General features: G+C 43.5%; 1 protein-coding gene across 28 annotated transcripts in view; it reads left to right on the top strand.

Moving 5' to 3' along the window:
• The window catches only part of EPB41L3 (erythrocyte membrane protein band 4.1 like 3), a 240,242-nt gene that overhangs the window by 130,169 nt on the left and 93,632 nt on the right, over positions 1-16,441 (top strand). The gene's annotated exons all lie outside the window — the stretch shown is intronic.

Below are 16,441 nucleotides of genomic sequence, written 5' to 3'. Positions count from 1 at the left end.
CGCAACAAAGACCCCGTGCAGCCAAAAAAACCCCACATACCTTTAAGAAACAATGTTTTGGGAACTCCCTGGCGGTCCAGTGGTTAACACTTCACTTTCCAACGGGGAGGGGTTGTGGGTTCGATCCCTGGTAGGGGATCTAAGACCTCACATGCCTGAGGGCCAGAAACCAAAGCATAAAACAGAAGCAATATTGTAACAAATTCAATAAAAGCTTTAAAAATGATTCATATGGAAAAAATCTTTTGAAAGAGAAGCAGCAATATTTTGTTGATTTGTTTTCTTCTGGTTATATAAATAATACTTTTGTACAAAATCTGAGAAAGAGTCGACCATCTAGAAATGATCTGTCAACATTTTGGTTTCTCTCTTACACACGTCTTCGCTTGGTGAGCCTAAATGTTGAAAACCGCAGGCTTCATCCACAGCCTCTCCAGGGTTAGTCATTAGCACTACCCTCTCCAGCTGTCTGGTTTCTGTTGCTCTCCGATTCCTTCCAGCAGAAAGCATTGCTTCCCTGCTGTCAGAGAACAGTTTAATCTATCTTCCTCTGGCCTTTCATTTTTCCTGCCCTACATCAGAAGCATCAGTGGCTGAGCTGGTAAAGAATCCCACTGTAATGTGGGAGACCTGGGTTGGGAATATCCCCTGGAGAAGGGAAAGGCTACCCACTCCAGTATATTCTGGCCTGGGAAATCCCTTGGACAGAAGAGCCTGGAGGGCTACTGTCCAAGGGGTCACAAAGAGTTAAACACGACTTAGGGACTAACCACCAACAACAGTATTTTTCACAGCCTGACCCTGGCAGAGTCTGCTTTGAGAAAACCCTTCTTATTGTAGCTTCTTTATGTATAAAGCTGCCAGTTAGATTTAGTTTGCTTTCAACAGACAAGTGAAAGGATTTAAAACTAATTACATTGTGAAAAGTGCAGTAATTAAAATTATCAACATTTGAAGTGAAGCAGGTTTGCCTGTGATTAAACCTTTTCTGGAAACCTAGACTGTAAAGAATGTAGGAAAAATTTTAAAGATGAACTTCGATTCAACCTTTCTCTTTTTCTTCAAATTTATTTTTGTCGGTAGGGTTTTAAGTTAATCCCCATTGAACTGGAAATGTGTGGATTTAAAAATTGAAAGAGCTGTTTATTGGCTTAGTTCCCCATTAGAGAAAAAGCATATAAATAAAATAGCACACCTGTAGCCATTCAGTCTTGTTTTAGTACATTGGGTGGGAAATTCAACCCCCCCTAATTGGAATCTGGAGTGCTGGAGAAGACTTACTGAGAGTCCCTTGGGTAGCAAGCAGATCAAACCAGTCAATCCTAAAGGAAATCAACCCTGAATATTCATTGGAAGGACTGATGCTAAAGCTGAAGCTCCAGTACTAAAGCCACCTGATGCAAAGAGCTGACTCGTTGGAAAAGACCCTGATGCTGAGAAAGATTGAGGGCAAGAGAAGAAGGGGGTGACAAAGGATGAGATGGTTGGATGGCATCCCCGACTCAATGGACATGAGTTGGAGCAAACTCCGGAGATGGTGAAGGACAAGGAAGGCTGGCATACTGCAGTCCATAGGGTCGCAAATAGTTGGACACGACTAAGCGATTGAACAACAGTAGATCAGAATCTGCCATTAGAAGGCAGCTGCACTGGGCTGTGTTTTTATCTGCTGAGTCACCTGAGGGAGGGGGGCAGGACGGATGGTGGCTGAGCCAGTCTCTGAAAGCTTTAATTACAAAGGATTCGAGGTGCAAATGGAGAACCTCTTCAGTGCTACAGGCACCAAGGGAACAGCCCTGGAGTAAAGAATCCTCTTATCAGCGCCTTCAGAAAACTGGACCAGACACTGTCTCTAAGCAGCTCATTTGTGTGCCAGGGAGATCCTTTAAGAACATTCTTTGTAGTCTCCTTCCATTGCTAGCATAGAGATAAAAACTAATGCATTATGGTAAGAAACAGAATAATTCAGTACTTGGCCTCACATTTGAATTGAAGTTTGCAAAGACTCAACAACCTGTCAAAACTCCCAAATGTAGAAGGATCCAGAGTACCTGAGGAGCTCCCATTTCCTCTCTTACAAGAGTTCTGAACACTTAGTTGATTAATGGGGCAGGGGTCGGGGGGCAGAAACTCTATGATATGGAACTGTGGTGAAAACCAAATTCTATTAATTTGGCTTTGGAATACCTAAGTGTCAAGACAATGTCAGGATTAAAAAGGGAAGCTGGTCAAATTTAGCATATTCTACTCGGGGAAGAGCTGAGAGCTTTCAACTTGTATTCGTTTCTGTTCATGGCAATAAACCACAAAAACAGCCCCGGGTTTTAGGAGTCAGACTCGATTGGATCTGAGTTCCCAAGACATTATTTGTAGACACGGGACTTAGAGGTTCAGTCATTTGTTCACATGTAGGCGTTGTTGCAGGGTGGGTTCCAGACACACAATAAAGCATGTCGTACAATGCTTTTTTTTTGGTTTCCCAGTGCCCATAAGACTTACGCTTATACTACACTGTAGCCTGTTAAGTGTGCAATGGCATTATGTCTTAAAAATATTATACAAAACTTGACACTTTATTATTAAAAAGTGCTAACCATTATCTGAGCCTTCAGTGAGTCATAATAGTAATATTAAAGATCACTTATTACAGTGTTGTTAAACTCAGGTTCAGCTGCTCGCCATTCAAAACCAATCATTTGAGAAGCAAGTGTCAGTAGAAAGGAAAAGTGCTTTAAGCAGACAAGTCAGCAGTCTGGGGAGAAGGTGGACCAACTACAAAGATGCTGCCCGGCCATGATAGCGGTAGTTTGAATCACTTGTTGTTAAGTTGCTAACTTGTGTCCGACTCTGTGGCATCCCATGGACTGCAGCAAGCCAGGCTCCCCGGTCCTTCACTATCTCCTGGAGTTTGCTCAAATTCCAGTCCATTGAGTCAGTGATGCTATCTAACCATCTCATCCTCTGTCGCCCCCTTCTCCTCACTTATATGGGAAGATAAGTGAATCACTTAGATGGGACATTTCTTCCGGGTTTCCTTTGGCCAGTCATCTTGCTTTGCCCAGTTCTGAGTCCATGTTCGGTTTATCTCCAGGTGCTTCCACATGTGCATGCGCCTCTTTAGTCAAGATGGATTCCAGTGAAGAGGGCTTTGGGTAGGTGGGCATCATTCCTTTTTGACCTCCACAGCGCCTTTCTGTTCATGTGTGTAAGGAAGGTCTCCCTGACCTTGACTTCCTTGAGAGTGAGAAATGTGTGGTCTTGTATCTGGCTGGGGTTCAGCTGCTTCTCCTCTTCAGCTTAGAGTATCTGTGCACAGAGGACAGACTCTATTTTCAGCCTGGGCCTATCGATCTCCTGCCTCAATCCCTAAAGTGCTGACGACTCTAAAGAGAAGCCCGAACCCTGGCTTCTCGGCCAGGTTGCCCCAGAAACCAGAGGGGACGTTGTCCCTCACTGAGTGCAGAGGTTGGGAGTTTTAGCCATGACCTTTTCCCTGTTTTGAAAACGCATGGTTGTAAGGGAGAGAGACCCATTTCAGAAAGAGCCGGGCAGCTCTCCTGAGTGGTGGTTAACGGCAGAGAGTCTGACTCTGTTTTAATTTATTCACTCTCTCTGGTTCACACCTCATTTCTCACAGATGCAGAGTCAGATGCTGGGTAGTAGAGAAATATGCTCCCTATTTAAGGTGCCAAAGATATCTTTTTGCTAATAAGTTCTTCATCGAGGCAGAATTGGCCAGAAGAAACACGCCATCTCCTTTTCTTTCCTATTTGGATTGTAGCCGTGGAATTCTGAAAAGTTTCAAACAGTGGAGTCGGACAACATGTTGTTGGTGTCTTGTCCATTTGAGGCCCTCCACGAACAACACTTTCAAAGTTGGAGCTGGTTAAAGTCTAGGCTCAGATGGATATTTGAGGCTAAAGCCACTATCGGTGGAAAGTCACAAATTGTTGAGAATCTAGAAGCAGCGTCAGTACCATTCATATTTTCTCTAAAAGCAACAATGATCGTTTTGTTTTCCAGAAATAAGTTGGCAACCTGGTATAGAATTCTAAGAGCTTGCAGTCGATTAGAAACTAAAATTGTGATGTTCTATATATATATATATATATATACACACACACATATATACACATATATAAAGATAAATTAAGTAGTAAAGATAAGTGCATAAAGACAAGTAAGTAGTAGGGAAAATAGTCTATAAAACCAAAATGTAATGTTATAGAAGTTTAAATTTATTAATGTTTGATTTACATTGAGTAAAGGAATAAAGTAGCATTGTGGAATTGTAGATGATCACATAAAACAATGACTTTGGAAAGCTGTCCAGTTCTAAAATAGGGACAGAAGGCTAAGGGTAGGTTTAATTGCTATCACTGAAGTGCAGAACTCATGTAGAAGAGGTCTTATCCGAAGCAGAAACTCAGATTAAAAAAAAAAAAACTCATTTGTGTATTTGGGTGCATCAGGTCTTAGCTGCTGCACGAGGGATCTTTGTTGTGTGGGCTCAGTTGCTGCACAGCATGTGGGATCTTAGTTCCCCAACCACTGATCAAACCCGCATGCCCTGCGTTGCAGGGTGGGTTCTCAACCTCTGAACTACCAGGGAAGTCCTCCAAAACTCAGATTTAATTGTTGGCCAGTGGTGGTTGTTATATGACCTTGGGCAAGGATGACTTCCCGGCCCCTATCTGTCCTGCACACCTTGGGTTCCCTGTGAACAAGTTCCTTTACTTTCTCAAGCACCACACCCTGTTAATTACAAAATAATATTAGGGAAAGCACAGAAAGGCGATAAGAAATTACTCCAAACTCAGGAAGCTCCTATGCATTTTGCAAATTGAATCTTCCTTTGAGGAAGCCATAAGGCAGTATTTTCTAATATTGGCGAAGATGTGAGTTAAGAAGCAAATAATGCTGTTTGAATGACGATCCACACACAGAGAATATAATGCCAGTTTCTTCCTTAGAGTGATTTATGCTTAACAGTAAATGAAGAGAATGTTGCTAAATTTAGCTTGCTCTCTTAGACTTTCCAGGATTCATATTGACATAAGGGCTGTCTTTTTGCCCTTTCTGATGTATTTCATTGGTGGCTGAAATTTCCATTTTGATTTAATTTTTTGCCTATAACCCCAAGGGTTCTGTGGGAGCATCTCTGGCTGAGGGAAATGAAGTCGTGGTCAGTCCTGAACTCTATTTCAGTGATAGGGAACCCAAATGCATGGCTGTAAACAGAGCTCGTACGAAACAGAATTGAAATATTCTAACTCCTAAAAATAAGTGCTTGGCACTTTCTTATCACAGGAAAGCTCCTTAAAATATTTCTGCTGTGCATTGACTAATTCATTCAAATGCTTGTCCAAGTGAAAAAATGTAAACATGATGTGAAAAGTGCTGCCCTGTGCTTGGTAATGTGCTTCTAGATCCAACCTGGGCAAGAGAAGGTTCATGGGTAGACAGCTTCGTCATTTAAGTTAAACCCTTTGATAGGAGCAGGAGTGTTCTACAAACTTACTAGCACCTCTTTGCTGAGGATGACAGCGTCTCAGTGATAATCACATTAAAATCTCATGGAGACTGAAATTCTTAGCCACGTTATGTGTGAAATGAGCATATAGGTCCAGATGCCCTTTAGCTATGAGCTCGGTACCCAAATGAAGTCTAGGAAGCCATGCTCTACACCCAGGGCCAAAGCTTTTCCGTGTTAATCTGCTTTTCTGGGAAGACTGGAGCTGTCACTTAGACCAGAAGAAGACATTCATTACACATGCAGCCAGGCGTTGCCTCTCACCTGAATGTGTTTAGAAATGATGGATAATGACGTTGGGTTCCCTGAAGATCTGCATTAGAGATGCGGCAGCGCCCAGAAGGACTGCAGCCTCATCTTTGCCTGTGGCTGGGCTCCCTGCCTAATGAGTGCATAGTGTGCGGTCTTCTCACCCCCAGGGTCCCTGTGTTTATGAGACCTAACAATGCTAAGCGGTTGTATCTCCCAGCTAGCCCATCTCCCCTGCCTGCACAAGGCTCGGATCATAGCTTCCAATACCCTAGAAGGCACCCCTGCCCTTCCTTCGTCTCCTCCCAGCATCTTCCCTCACCTGGACTACAGTAACCCGCTCACTGCTCCCCCTGCTCCCATCCTGGCTCCCTCACTCCAAACCCAGCATGGTCTTTCTCTCTTTAAAAAACAAAAACCAAAACCAAAACCATTTCTTTCTTTATTTTTGGCAGCACTGGATCTTCATTGCTGTGCACGGGCTTTCTCTAGTTGCAGCAAACGCAGGCAACACTCTAGTTGCGGTACATGGGCTTCTCTTGTGGAGCACATGCTCTAGAGTGCTTAGGCTTTTTTAGTTGTGGCTCAGGGGCTTAGTTGATCCCCAGCATGTGGAATCCTCCCAGATCAGGGATCAAACCCTGTCCCCTGCATTGTCAGGCAGATTCTTAACCACTGGACCATCAGGAAAGGCCCTGAGTCGTCTCTTAAAAAGCATCAATAAGACCCTCTGACTGCTCCCCTTAAAATTCTCCACTGCCTTTAAAATAAAATCCAGCTTCATATGCTGGCTTAGCAAGGCCCCAAACCCCACTTACATCACCTACTTCATGGTGGCCCTCCCCCTGCACCTTCTGAGTCCCAGCTCCCGACACCAGCTTTTTTTCCTTAAACATGGGCTTCTCATTGCAGTGGCTTCTCTGTTGTGGAGCACAGGCTCATTTCATCCTTAGGGCCTGGACACTAGGCTTCTGGAAGGCATGGTCCCAGCCCCTGTGCCTGATATTGGAAATGTCCCCTCCTTGGAGAAGCCCTGCCTAACCACCCAGCGTCAGCAGCCACCCACCCACTTGGTGTGTGCTCTGACTCTGTGGGTGGCCCCATGGACTGTAGCCCACGAGGCTCCTCTGTTCATGGGATTCTCCAGGCAAGAATACTGGAGTGGGCTGCCATGCCCTCCTCCAGGGGATCTTCCCCACCCAGGGACTGAACCCAAGTCTCTTGCACTGCAGGCAGGCTCTCCACTAGTGCCCTCTGGGAAGCCCCACCCAACTTGAGATTCACTCATCTAATACCGTCTCCCTGGGGCTGACGTCTTTCATTTCTCTGTCTCCTTCAATTAGAAGGCAGGCTCCCCTAGAGCAGAGACTTGTCTTCTTCTCATGTGTCCCCGGGCCTCACATTCAGCACAGTTTGTGGAAGGGATGGATTCATGAACGAAGCAATGATGTAGCCAGTATTTCTAACCTTAGCTGATAAATGCCCAGGCAGAAACAGAGAGACTCGGCCACTATATGCAGCCGTGTCATTTCTGAATGTACAATATCCTTGGAAATACCAAAGCAATCTCTCGGACCCTTCAGGCCCCTTTCCCCACTGTCTGGAGTTCAGGAATCCAAGTTTGGGGCCGTCCTTGCTTTTAACCCAGTGGTCGTAATGCAGGTGTACTAAAGCAGAACTGAGATTGTTGTTCTGCCACTCTCTTTATAGACCTAACTTGCCAGCAGCTTAATCGTCTCGGGAACTTGGCCTCTCCTCCCATTAGTGGTGTCACTGAATTCTGTTAAAATCCTTTACTAGCGCAAGTCCCTTTTCCTCTAGAGGGGAAGCCAGCTGTTCCCCTGGTTTTATAGAAATGTATTTAGAGGACTATAGAAACTACAAAATATCCTGGTATTTCAAAGATACATTGGAGTTTTATACCCTGGCATTTCCCATCAGTTGGATTTCAAAATGTGGACACATGTTCATAAAACGGACACTTCCATAATCACCATATCTATTTTCTTTTTTTAAACTTTTTATTTTGTGTTGGGGTATAACCGATTAACAATGCTGTGATAGTTTCATGTGGACAGCATAGAGACTCTGCCATCCCCGCCGTCCATATACATGTTTCCATTCTCCCCCAAACTCCCCTCCCATCCAGGCTGCCACATAACATTGAGCAGAGTTCCCTGTGCCATAGAGTACATCCTTGTTGGCCATACATTTTAAATTCTGTTTTCTAAACTGTATTTGTTTATCTGCTCACACTTTTGAACTTGAAAAGCTAAAAAGTTGCTGAAAAAATTATTTAGGGTTTTCAAGTGTATTCAGTAAACTAAGAGATTATTTCAGTTTCTTAGGATTATCTGGGTAATGTCTTGCTTTGGTGAATTAAATCAAACTTGAAGAGACTCAGATAGCTGATGAAGCCTTGCACTTGTACAGTGGCCAGGAGGCTGGTTTTCCCACCAGAGTGTGAGCAGTTGCTGCTCTAGGAGCTTCCTGTTCTTGGAGATCAGTTAGTCTCGGTCCTCACTTAAAGGACAAAATTTCCTTAGACCTCATTGTTAATGGGCTTCCCTGGTGGCTCAGCAGTAAAGAATCCTCCTGCCAGTGCAGGAGATGTGGGTTCGATCCCTGAGTCGGGAAGTTCCCCTGGAGATGGAAATGGCAACCCACTCCAGTATTCTTGCCTGGAAAATCCCATGGACAGAGGAGCCTGGCAGCCTACAGTCCATGGGGTCACAGAGAGTCAGACACGACTGAGTGACTAAAGCCACCGCCACCATCATGCTGTTCATACAACAGTGTCTCAGGTTTCAGGAATCCTAGAATTTCAGCCTCTTAGAACAGAGGGAGAAGCCAGGTTCTTTGGGGTCCCAGAACCTGTGGTAGAGTTGAGGGTAGTTGCTGCGTGGCTGCCCGGCCCTCAGCATCCTGCCTCATCCTTGCTCTTATTTATCCCCATTCCCCTTTTGTTTTCCTGAAGTAGCCTGTGATCTTTGATTGCTTCTAAAGCTAGTCCTTTAACTTGAGGTTGAAGGTTAGCAATTATCTTTTTTACCCAAGGTGACTTCCCATGAGCCTGCCCCGCGGGCTGGTGGACAACTCTCAGCTCGAAGCAGATTTCTTGCACCCTGGGCACCGTGTTACTTGGCTTCTCAACGTAGCCTGTCAGACTGATCGTTCCTTGAAGCAGGGGGCTGTGGCCTTGTTTGGGGGTGTTGGTCTTGTTTTGTTTTAAAAATTCTGAGTCGTGGATTCCCAGTACTGTTATGAAATCTGTCTCCATACTGATGGGACTTGATCATCCTTTCCAGGTTTACCATGGTTGTTGTGAAAGTGGTTTTGAATTATTGTGTTGTTGCCATAAAAACTCTTTCTGTTTCTTCTACAAACTTAAAGTCTGACACCTTCACAGGCTTTGGTCTATTGGCTTATAAGACTTGAAATTAGTATGGCCCAAGAACGTCTTTGAAAAAAAAAATAGAATTGTCCTTGCCACTGGTCCCAGGCATCGTTGCCATTCATTACTGTCAAGGTTTCAGAGATACTTTACAGCATTGTTGTTCACTGGGTAAGTCATGTCCAATTTTTTGCGACCCCATATTCTGCAGCACACCTGGCTCCTCTTTCCTCCACTGTCTTCTATATTTTATAATGATTTTTTTGAATTTTTTTGAATTTCACTGTTTTGTGCTTTGAGGAGTGTCTCGTCCACTGCTGCCCCATCAAGGCCTTCTTGGCCTGTCAACTTGGTCTAATTTTGAGCTGATGTTGGTCATCCCCATGGCTGCCAGAACGGCCTCTGTGTGATGGGATGAGGACCCCTTAGCGAGGACCGGCTGGCCTCACAGGGCCTGATCTCTGCCTGACTGGTCTCATGAGCTCGCCTCACCGGCCACGTAGCTCTCGTGGTCCAGCCACCACTAACCACGTGCCCTCACACCAGGACATGTACACAAGTTCTCACGCCCTTCTGCTTTTGCCTGACTGGTCACTTGTGCCTAGAAGTTTCTCAGGTCTATTTCTTTAATTACAGCTCAAGAGGTGACATTGACAAGTGTGAAGGGGATGGAATTGGGAGTGAGGAAAGAGAGGTCCCAATCCCCACCGTGAGCAGCTGGACAGACGGACACCTACTGACATGGGGAAGATGGAAGTAGACCAGATGGGGGGCTGGGAGGGGGTGGGGCCAATGGTTTGGATGAAGAAACGTTCAGTCTTAGGTGCCCCTGAAATAGCCAGGGAAACAGGACGGGCAGTGGAGTTGTGTCTGTGGGTCTGAAGCTCAGAGAAGTCACAGAGTAAGGAACCTGTATTTCGGATGTGCTCTTGTGCTGGGAACCAAGTGGAGGAGCTCAATTCCAAAGACCTGCAGAGCTTAGAAACAGGATGAGATGATGAATGTGAAGAAGAGGATGGAAATGAGGCAGAAGGGAGGAGGAAGATCTCGAGTGTGTCAAAAACACAGAGAATTCAGAGATGGGAAGGGACTCGTGTGGATTTACTGGCTTGTAGGGAGGTCATCGGTGACCTCAGTAGGATTTAGTAGAATAATGGGGACCACCCTGAAGGGTGCTGGGGGTGGGGATGTGGTGACAGCATGGGGGTGAAGTTCTTTTAGTTTTCCTTCTGTTTAAATTTAAAAAAAATTTTATGGAATATAATTGCTTTACAGTGTTGTGTTAGTTCCTGCTATGCAGCAAAGTGAATCACCCACACGTGTGTGTGTGTGTGTGAGTGTATGTATATATACATGACTAGTCACTTCACTCGTGTCTGACTCTTTGTGACCCCATGGACCATAGCCTACCAGGCTCCTCTGTCCATGAGATTTCCAAGAATACTGGAATGGGTTGCCATTTCCTCCTGCAGGGCATCTTCCCAACCCAGGGATCGAACCCCAGTCTCTTGTGTCTCCTACATTGCAGGCGGATGCTTTACTGCTTGAGCATTTTTTTTTATTATTCTTTCCAGAACATGACTGTAAAGAAGAGTAGAGAGGTAGGGCCATCCTGGAAGGGTGAGGATGGGGTTGCAGAGGGGTAGGATGCAAGGTCAGGAGCAGTTGTTAGGTGTGTGGGGGTGTGTTTAGTGGATACTGGGTTTTTTTTTTAATGCAAATAGACTCCACTAGAGGAGTCATGGCAATGGCACCCCACTCCAGTACTCTTGCCTGGAAAATCCCATGGACAGAGGAGCCTGGAAGGCTGCAGTGCATGGGGTCGCTGAGGTTCGGACATGACTGAGCGACTTCCCTTTCCCTTTTCACTTTCATGCATTGGAGAAGTAGCAACCCACTCCAGTGTTCTTGCCTGGAGAATCCCAGGGACGGGGGAGCCTGGTGGGCTGCCGTCTCTGGGGTCACACAGAGTCGGACATGACTGAAGTGACTTAGCAGCAGCAGAAGAGTCATGGGATATCACTGTTTTTCACTTGCTTGAAGTTGGTAGTTTTAATGGATCAGTGAATAGTATTCAGGAGTCACAAATACTTAAGCTGAGTATATCAAGATCTACTAGCCTCTCTTCTGTACATTTATATTTGAAAGATCAAAGGGAGAAAAGGCTTGTTTTCTTAAAAATCATTAGTCTTACAATCCCCCAGGCAGGTAAATGGTGTGAAGGGGTTTCTTTATGAAATGTTTTGTTACTCCACAGGAATCCTGTTGTATATGTAAGGACAGAGATTTATATGAAACATTCTCTTGCAGGAAAAATCCTAGGTTTGTGTCTTTTAATAAAATGTCACTGAATTTTCTTATCTGCAAGAGATGTAGGTAAATTTGAATGCAGAAGCTACTGTGGCAGTCAGGAGATGGAGAAGTTAGAGATGCTACTTCTATAAGTGGAAAAAAATTAGGATAAACTGACTTTTTTCTTCTGTAGAGTAAAAAATTAGAGCTGAAAAGGAACGAAGCCTCAAATGAATGCCAGGGACCATTTTTTAAAGGAGAAATGAATCAGGAATTGGGAAGGATTTCATTCACACCTGCGCCATGCCTCTTTGGAAGCTAATTACCATTTCTTTTGGTAGTCATGGAGTAAATACAGCCTTGAAAAGAGGCATCATGGAATACAGTTTATGTTTCTTGAAAAGATAAAGAAGGCTTCTCTTGCCATCATCCCAGTGCATGTAGCAAAAGTCCTTATACCAGTTTTGAGGATTTAGAGTTTGTAGGATTCCAAACTTTTTTAAGCTGAAGCAGAACACAGTTAACAAGGTAAATTTAATATAGAGAAAAGGCCCAGTTTAGCCAAAGCTGAGCATAAGCGTTTTGTGTCACTTTCTGTTTGTGATCACAGGTGATGCTGTTCCTTCCAGTCACTGAATGATTGCTGATTTTAGGTCATACAAAATTAATCTATCAGAAGAGAAGGGAGCATTGGAAAATAGTCATCTTTAGTGAGTTGGCAAGGATAATGTGCAATTTTAAATGGCGGGGGTCATCCAGGAAAGCAAAGAATTGAGTATAAGAAAAAGAAAAACCAAAGCACTGTAAAAATCATGCAAATCTAATACTAAAGAATGTTTCGGCACTTGGGTTTAAGATTGGAGATGTACATTATAGAATTATTAAACTAATGACATAAAGTAAGAAGGACCATATTAAGAAGCTTTGATTTTAGTTGTTTGTTATTGAAAAAATCAGTTTATTGCTCACTTATATTGGCATGTGAATAGGGAAGGAAGACTATTTTCAAAGTTTTGAAATTGAATTTACAGGTTGAGGCCATTGATACAGTTTGCTCATAGGTACAATTTGACCTTATGCCCTTTCAGATGTTAGAATTAAATATTGATTCTAGTGAGATTCCAGAATTTTAAAACCTTACATTTTTAAAGTTTCTTACTTTCAGTTCAGTTCAGTTCAGTCGCTCAGTCGTGTCCGACCCTTTGTGACCCCATGAACTGCAGCACGCCAGGCCTCCCTGTCCATCACCAACTCCCAGAGTTCACTCAAACTCATGTCTATTGAGTCGGTCATGCCATCCAGCTATCTCATCCTCTGTCATCCCCTTCTCCTCCTGCCCCCAATCCCTCCCACAGCAAGGAAATTTTATTTTATTAAGACTAATAAAAAAACAGCAATGATTTGTATTTCTTGTATTATATATTTAGTGTTAGGGGAAATGATATGCTGAGGAAATTTTGACAAGGGCGTAGGATTTTATTTGAAGTGCGGTTCTATGATAAATGTGATATATGCCAGGTCAGGTATTAGTTATTCCTAGGCAGAGAATAATGCTAGGTTATTTCACTATTTAAATAGCTGATAGGTGGTTCCTGGGCTCTGTCCATTTTGCATTTTTATTCGGCCTTTGTGGAGCTGGCTTTTTGCCTTAGAGACAAGACATGGAATTAAAGACAAAAACCAGGTGCTGAGCGATTTCATGGCTAGAATAGTAGCAGTCAAAATTGGGATATTTCTTTACGAGTTTTACCTTTCTGTTTCATGTAGAGTGAATCCCAGACTAATTTTATGTTTAGAAAGATTTTTATCTTAACACGTATTGAGAAGATTTCAGCCCAGATAGTGAAGAATCTGCCTGTAATGCAGGAGATCCCAGAGTCAGGAAGATCCCCTGGAGAAGGGAATGGCAATTCACTCCAGTATTTTTACCTGGACAATCCCATGGACAGAGGAGCCTGGCGGACTACAGTCCCTGGGGTTGCAAAGAATCGCACTCAACTGAGCGACTAACACGCTTTCAGGTCTAGAGTGCAGTCATATGAGCTGTATATACCACAGTTACCTGTGTGGAAAAAAATACTTACGTTTAAAAAATAGTAAGGAAATCCGGAGAAGATAGTCAAAGAGGTGGCAGGGGGTTACAACATATTTATCTCTGCTTCTAAACCAAGAGTAGGGCTTGACTCATATCTGGTACTCCCTGAAGGTTGGGTGGGCAAGTTGAATTGATTATTAGAATGACTCCTCCCCTTCTAAAAGGAAGAATTCAGCTATAGTCTCTGAATTACACAATCACCACCTCTCCCTCCCCCTCTACTGTTTTTTTCTGTAGACTTGACACTTTGTATTATAAGCTTAAAAATGAGAATATCATATTTACCTTCAAGATTTGCTTGAAAATCTAAAATATAAGGAGGAAAAAATTGTACTGGTTTTATGTAGATCCCTGGGTGGCCCTGCACTTGGATTGATGTTTACATTTACATGGTAACTGAGCACACGCCAGGTTGACACGTCTTTTATTCAACAGGCAGAATAGCTGGTGATGGTAAAAAGTTACCTAAAATAGAAAGCACCACATTCAGTTTATAAGATAGATTAGTATTTATAATGTTTCCCTCTTCAAAGTGTTAAGCATCTTCCAATGTGTATTGTGAGAATGGGAATTAAATGGTGGTTTTACTATGGAGTTTTATTGAGCATACAAATTCTACACCATACTAACAGGTGTATTATTTGCTTAAAGTGTGATACTAATTCTTTGCTTGATATATTTTTACCATAAAATTAGGATTCAGTTCAGTTCAGTCGCTCAGTCGTGTCCGACTCTTTGCAACTCCATGAACTGCAGCACACCAGGCCTCCCTGTCCATCACCAACTCCCGGAGTTCACTCAGACTCACGTCCATCGAGTCAGTGATGCCATCCAGCCATCTCATCCTCTGTCGTCCCCTTCTTCTCCTGCCCTCAATCCCTTCCAGCATCAGAGTCTTTTCCAATGAGTCAACTCTTCACATGAGGTGGCCAAAGTATTGGAGTTTCAGCTTTAGCATCAGTCCTTCCAAAGAACACCCAGGACTGATCTTTAGAATGGACTGGTTGGATCTCCTCGAAGTCCAAGGGACTCTCAAAAGTCTTCTCCAACACCACAGTTCAAAAGCACCAATTCTTTGGTGCTCAGCTTTCTTCACAGTCCAACTCTCACATCCATACATGATCACTGGAAAAACCATAGCCTTGACTAGATGGACCTTTGTTGGCAAAGTAATGTCTCTGCTTTTGAATATGCTGTCTAGGTTGGTCATAACTTTCCTTCCAAGGAGTAAGCATCTTTTAATTTCATGGCTGCAGTCACCATCTGCAGTGATTTTGGAACCCCCCAAAATAAAGTCTGACACTGTTTCCACTGTTTCCCCATCTATTTGCCATGAAGTGATGGGACCAGATGCCATGATCTTCGTTTTCTGAATGTTGAGCTTTAAGCCCACTTTTTCACTCTCTTTCACTTTCATTAAGAGGCTTTCTAGTTCCTCTTCACTTTCTGCCATAAGGGTGGTGTAATCTGCATATCTGAGGTTATTGATATTTCTCCCAGTAATCTTGATGGCCGTTTATGCTTCTTCCAGCCCAGCGTTTCTCATGATGTACTCTGCATATAAGTTAAATAAGCAGAGTGACAATATACAGCCTTGATGTACTCCTTTTCCTATTTGGAACCAGTCAGTTGTTCCATGTCCAGTTCTAACTGTTGCTTCCTGACCTGCATATAGGTTTCTCAAGAGGCAGGTCAGGTGGTCTGGTATTCCCATCTCTTTCAGAATTTTCCAGTTTATTGTGATCCACACAGTCAAAGCCTTTGGCATTGTCAATAAAGTGAAATAGATGTTTTTCTGGAACTCTCTTGCTTTTTCCATGATCCAGCAGATGTTAGCAATTTGATCTCTGGTTCCTCTGCCTTTTCTAAAACCAGCTTGAACATCTGGAAGTTCACGGTTCAAGTATTGCTAAAGCCTGGCTTGGAGAATTTTGAGCATTACTTGACTAGTGTGTGAAATGAGTGCAATTGTATAGTAGTTTGAGCATTCTTTGGCATTGCCTTTCCTTGGGATTCGAATGAAAACTGACCTTTTCCAGTCCTGTGGCCACTGCTGAGTTTTCCAAATTTGCTGGCATATTGAGTGCAGCACTTTGACAGCATCATCTTTCAGGATTTGAAATAGCTCAACTGGAATTCCATCACCTCCACTAGCTTTGTTCATAGTGATGCTTTCTAAGGCCCACTTGACTTCACATTCCAGGATGTCTGGCTCTAGGTGAGTGATCACACTATCATGATTATCTTGGTCGTGAAGATCTTTCTTGTATAGTTCTTCTGTGTATTCTTGCCACCTCTTCTTAATTAGGATTAGGAAGGGAAATTATATGATGATCTGAGATATTCATTTTTGAAATATTTACCATACACCTGAGATCAGAAATTGCTTAAAATGACATGGTGACCCGTGGTATAGAAGCTCTCTTGCTTAGAGCAAAAAACAGCTTTAACTAGGGCAGCATGTCTATTAGTAGTAGGAAAAAGGTAACAGCAGGGAATAGCTTATTTAGATGTGATCATGTTCAGTTCTCCCATTTGGCAGATGTGGAAACTGAGGCACAAAATACTAGTGTCTTGAAAAGTAAATTATAAGAACATGGCGGTTATATCTTAGAGCGTCTTTTTTAGGATGTAAGAGCAGATTATTCTGTGTCAAGATCTGTTGTGTGAGTTTCAGATGGAATATGAGACAGACTTCTTCAACACTCAAGGGAAATGAGGGGGAGCTGAGAAGAAACCTTTGAGAGTGAACTTGTGATGAGCAGGAGAGGGGATGCTGTCTGGCTTCCCTCCGGCCATGGCCAGGGCTGGCGTGGTCCAGTGTGGACAGGCCCGGCAGTACTTAAGGAGCCGCTGTTATACTGTGGTTGCGCATTCA

Source organism: Bos indicus x Bos taurus, chromosome 24 (genome assembly GCF_003369695.1).
Source record: "Bos indicus x Bos taurus breed Angus x Brahman F1 hybrid chromosome 24, Bos_hybrid_MaternalHap_v2.0, whole genome shotgun sequence".
Classification (NCBI taxonomy): domain Eukaryota; kingdom Metazoa; phylum Chordata; class Mammalia; order Artiodactyla; family Bovidae; genus Bos; species Bos indicus x Bos taurus.
The sequence above is the reverse complement of the archived record's forward strand: the minus strand, read 5'-3'. Positions and strand labels throughout refer to the sequence as shown.